We start from the raw sequence: 6,062 nt of genomic DNA, 5'->3' as shown, positions 1-6,062 counted from the left end.
GGAATTTATAAAAGTTTCCTGAACTCCAATTTCTCCATTTTAAAAGTATTCTTGAAACAGGAAATATGTGACAAATTAATTTCCTGAAGTGGCATCCCCAAAATGTTGAACTAAAAAGTTCCAATTTATTGTTTCCCCACAAACTGAATAAAACAGAAACATTCTGAACTAACTGTAATACCCCTGGAAAACCGTAACAGGTTTATAGGAAGAAGCAAATGTCCAATCAAGAAAAAGTCATCTTCAAATGTTAGTAGAATTTGGTGTTTTCACTCTTGCCCCACTACTACCCAGCGTGGCAGTGATCTTGGGTCTTGAGCAGCAGCAACCCAGTGCCCCCTCAAACTGGAGGCAACAAAGAGACCATGCTCACAAATTATTGTGTACATCTTTTTTAATCCTTGAGAATACATGAAGGACTGATACAAGACACTCATTTGTTTGACATGAATCAGAATGCAGGGGAAATGAGCAGGCACTGCTCATCAATGCTACAATGTGGCCTAAAAATACATAACTGGGTCCAGAGATGATTGATGCAGACATAGTAGGTAATCTGTGAGTGGGAGGAGAATTGGGTAGTTTTAGTTTGTAACTTCACTTTTTATTTTCTGTAGGATTTATAATAAAATATGCATAAAAATAATTATAAATCTTTGTTATTGGACACACACTATAATGATGTGACATTTTGACCTTAGAGAATTTTTAATGTGATTGTAGGTAAATTGGTATTTAGATTGTTATGTTATATGTAATCCCCATGGTATCTAATAAAGATATCCATGGAACACACACAAAAGAAAATTAGAAGAGAATCAAAATGTGTCACAAATATAAACACAAATGAGGACAGTAATGGAGAAAATGAGGGGAGGGGATACTGTGAAGATAGCAAACAGCAAAATAGTTCTTTTTCAGTAATTAATTAAATATATATTGATTCAACTCTTCAATCAAACTACAGGTTGCCAGAATGGATTTTTAAAAATTATCCAACTATACGCTGTGTACAAGATGCTTTAGATCTAAAGACACAAACAGGTTGAAGGTAAAAGGATGGAAAAAGATTGTCCATGCAAATAGTAACCAAAAGGGAGCTGGAGTACAGGAATTATGGACATATTTACCAGACATCAGAGACCCAAGATACACGAAACAATCTGGTAGGACTGAAGGGATAAATCTACAATAATAGATATTTCAATACAGTCATAATCCACATAATGATGTTTTGGTCAGCAGTGGACTGAATATATGACACTAGCCCATAAGATTATAATGGAACTGAAAAATTCCTATCACCTAGTGACACTGTAATAACATTAGAGTGGAGTGTATAGCTGAAGAAGAGGCAAAAGAATATAAAATTGTAAAAGGAGAATATGAAGAAAATTTGCAGTAAAGAATTTAGCAGGTTTTGCAGACCACAACAAGCTTTATAAAATGTTTGAAGACAGACCCCAACACCTAAAGATTAGTTTTCAATTTTTAAAATTTATTTTTTATTATTATTATTATTATTATTATTATTATTTAGTGATAGAAACAGGAAGGGAGAGAGATGAGAAGCATCAATTTATAGTTGTAGCACTATTTAGTTCATTGATTGCTTTCTTATATATGTCTTGACTAGGGGGCTCCAGCGGAGCCAGTGACCTTGGGCTTCACACCAGCAACTATGGGGTCATGTCTATGATCCCACACTCAAGCCAGTGACCTCGTGGTTTCAAACCTGGGTCTCAGCGTCGCAGGTAGACACTCTATCCACTGTGCCACCAACTGGTCAAGCCAAATTTATTTTTTTTTAGTAGAAAGGAATGTTCATGGTGCATTATCTGTTTTCAAGCAAATCTATGATTAAACAAAACAACCACCACCATGCAACCATGCATGTATTTTTTAAAAGAGTGACACCTCTAGAAGAGCCTCAGGCAGGTACTTCATAAGGTGTCCCAGAAGGGCACTGTTAACAGGTATAGGAGATGACAATTACATGCATGTAATTACCCCTAAAGACCTTACACTGGGTAAAGATGTGGAGGTGAAAGACAGTGATACTGCTGATCCTGATCTTGTGTATGTCTAGGCCCGTGATGGCGAACCTTTTTATAAAAACCGGCCACTTTTGCAGTGCTGGTCAACCTGGTCCCTCCCTCCCACTAGTGGGCGTTCCAGCTTTCATGGTGGGTGGTAGGGGAGAAACCAAAGGGCGCCTGGTCCCTGCCCCCTCACCACTATCAGGACACATATGAGAAGCAATCAATAAACAACTAAAGCAACGCAACTATGAGTTCATATTTCTGATCTCTCTCCCTTCCTGTCTCTTTCTCTCTATACCTATGTATTTTATGAGGTTTACATAATGACTAAATTACCTAAATGCATTTCTGTGAACATATTCTCATATAGTGGCACAAGACTGTACTCTACTTTTGGTAATGGGGGGATAGAACAACAGGAAAATCAATAAGGACATATAAGACAAAAATATAGTATAAACAATTTAAAGCTAACAGAAACCACTTCACCTAGCAACAGCAGAATAAATTATTTTCTCAATTTCATATGGAACATATTGGAGAATAGAAAATGTTAGAGGCTCTGGCTGGTGTGCTCAGCATCAGCCAGGCGTGTGGAAGTCCCATGTTCAATTCCTGGCCAGGGCATACAGGAGACGCATCCATCTGCTTTATATCTCCTTCCCCTTCTTTATCTCTCTCTTCCCCTCCTGCAGCCAAGGCTCCATTGGAGCAAAGTTGGCCCGGGTGCTGAGGATGGCTCCATGGCCTCTGCCTCAGGCGCTAGAATGGCTCCATGCCGGGGTCCAGCCCCGGGGGGGATCCAGGGGTCCCACAGGAAGAGACGGCGTCGGCGAAATCGAGTGAGAGAGCCGAATTCTTTTCTTTCTCTTTATTCTCTAGTTAGCATTTACTGCCAGGCATCTCTGCTCAATGCTAGTATAGCTCCCTTTTTATACACACACACTGAGTTACAATTACATGGTGTTAATCATTGCTTCTGTTTCACTATGTTTACATGTTTCTGGATAACAGTTAATTTATATCTATAAATTACAAACCAGGTAGCAAATCATTCAAAATACAAAATAACTTGAATAGTGATAACAACATCGGTAAAAGCTTTTAAGGTATTAGTACTAAAAGTTAACTAACTTTACTGCTGTTGTGAGTTAAGGGGCAGAGAGAGATTAGCAGACGAGATTATTAAGGACTAACAATGGACAACCGTTTGCTCAGATAAATGGCTTTGAGTTTAAGCAGTGTCCTACTTTTTCTCACAAGATTCTAAAAGGCTTGCCTATAAAGAAATTGACAGAACATTAAGAATAGCTTTCACCCAAAGATATACAGAGTGCACTTGCAAGATAGCCTAGTAGCAACATAAGACATTAATTGTTATTACTTCTATGGATTTCCCTACATTTCTCTCATTATTAAAGAATTTTGGAAAGTATGTAAATCTTATGAGAACATCTCATTGAGAAAGCCTAGCAATTGCCTTTAGTCAAAAGACAATTCTCTTAGTAAAACACTCTTTTCTTGCTGACTGCGCTTTCATCCTAGGCCACACAATGGGCCATTTTATTATACCTTACCTAAGATACTATTGTCTAGTCAAATATTACTTATTTATTATATTTAAACACTAGTTAAGTTCTACCTCTATTCTTCTCAGAGTGTATCACTATCTGCAGATCAAATAAGCAAGAAGAAAGGAATGTTTCTTTACTCTATTACATGAAAAGGCTAGGAGGAAAAATGTTGAATTAAGTGAAGGCCGAGAGGTGCTCTGTACACAGCCACTGCCTCCTACCTAGTCACAAGTCACAATCTATTCTTTCTAACATGATTAAGAAGGAATTCTCCTACAAACTTAACCCTTTATGAGGGATATCATAGCCAGCCTCTTATGTCTATGAGCCCAGTTCAAGGGGCTTACAGGCTTTTCTGTGGAACTCACACCCTCTGTCTCATTTCCAAAGAAATTACTACAAATCTACAGGGAAAGTACGGTACTATTATCCCTGTGCCACAAATAATAGCACACACCCAGAAAAAGGGGGGATATAAGGCCAGATTAATTCAAAAGATTAAAGGGGGAAGTATCATGCCTTTCCTTGCGGTGACTTTGTCAACCCGCAGCTGTTGGTCTTTACTGCGGTGACTCTATCTTCTTTTGCTGTGACTTTGTCAACCAGCAGTTGTGGATCTTCTTCTGCTGTGACCTAGTTAGCCAGCATTAGTGGATCGGCTCCCGACAGCTCCAGTTGCAACAGAGCAATGCCCCAGATGGGCAGAGCATCACCCCCTAGTGGGCATGCCAGGTGGATCCTGGTTGGGTGCATGTGGGAGTCTGTCTGTCTTCCCACTTTTCACTTCAGAAAAATACAACAAAAAAAATTTTAGGCCACAGAACATGTCCTGATAAAATTTAAAAGGTTTAATAATACAAAATATAATTTCCAATGATATGTAATTGAATGAAACTAGACATCAATAATAGCAGTAAAAGTGGAAAATCCCAAATATGTAGTATTGAAACATCAAACTCTTAAACAAGGGGTCAAAGAAGAAATCACAAGGAACATTTAAAAAATATTTTGAAACAAGTAAAAATGAAAACAACATATCAAAACTTATGGGATGGTTCAAAAACAGTGCTAATAAAAATATTTAGGACCTGGCCAGTTGGCTCAATGGATAGAGCATCTGACTTGCATACAGATTTCATGGGTTTGATCCCTGGCTAGGGCACACATAAAAAGTGACCATCTGCTTCTCTTCTTCTCCCTCTCACCCTTCTATCCTTCTTCCCCTCTTGATGCTAGTGGCTCACCTGGTTCGAGCATTAGCTTCAGGTGCTGAGGATAACTTGGTTGACCTGATCATTGGCCCCAGACGGGTTTGCTGGGTGGATCCTGGTTGGGACACATGTGGGAGTCTGTCTCACTATCTCCCCTCCTCTTAAAAAAAAAGAATATTTAAAGTTGTAGACTCAGAACTTGAATGAACAACAATTAAGTTTACAGCTTAAGAAACTAGAAAAATGGGAGCAAATGAAATGTTAAAGTAGCAAAGGGAAGAAAAAGATTGGAGCAGAGAGAATAAAAAATAGAAAAACAATTTAATCAATGAAACCAAGTTAGTTATTTGAAAAAAATTGATAACCCTAACTAAGAAAAACAGAAGACTCAAATTACTAAAATTGAAAATCAAAGTGGGGACATTACTACCAAGTTTAGGAACATAAAAAGGATTATTAGAGAATACTGAGAACAGTTGTACACCAATAAATGGATAACATATGAAATAAATAAATTCCTGGAAACATCAAACTTACGAAGACTGAATCATAAAGAAATAGAATATCTTGCCCTGGACAGTTGTCTCAGTGGATAGAGGGTCAGCCCAGCATATGGATGTCTCAGGATCAATTCCTGAGCAGGGCACATAAGAGAAATGACCATCTGCTTCTTTCCCCTTCTGTCTCCCCTTTCTCTCCTTTTCTTCCCTCAGCCAGTGGCTTAATTGGTTTGAACATTGTCCCTGGGCACTGAGGTTAGCCCGGTTGGTCCAAATGTGTCCACCTCAGGTGCTAAAAATAGCTAGGTTGACTCAAGCATCATCCTCAGATGGAGGTTGCTGGGTGGATCCCAGTTGGGGCACATGCAAGAGTCTTTCTCACTATCTCCCCTCCTCTTACTTAAAAAAAAAAAAAAAAAAGAAAAAGAAAAAAGAAATACCAAGCAGACCTATAACTAGCCAGGAAATTGAAGCAATGATCAAACCTCTGAGCAAAGAATTGCCTAAACCAGATGACTTCACTGCTCAATTCTATTAAACATACAAAGAATTAACATCTATTCTTCTCAAATTCTTCCAAAATGTTAAAAAGAAGTGAATATGTTCTAACTTATTTACAAGGTCAGCATTACTCTGTTTCCAAAGCAAGACAAAGACACTATTTCATTCTTTTTCCACAAAGACTACCATATTGTCCCTTATTACCTTTCTGGAAAAGTCCATCTTCCCCAGTTG

The sequence above is a fragment of the Saccopteryx leptura genome, chromosome 9 (assembly GCF_036850995.1).
Source record: "Saccopteryx leptura isolate mSacLep1 chromosome 9, mSacLep1_pri_phased_curated, whole genome shotgun sequence".
NCBI lineage: Eukaryota > Metazoa > Chordata > Mammalia > Chiroptera > Emballonuridae > Saccopteryx > Saccopteryx leptura.
Note: the sequence above shows the minus strand (reverse complement) of the source record.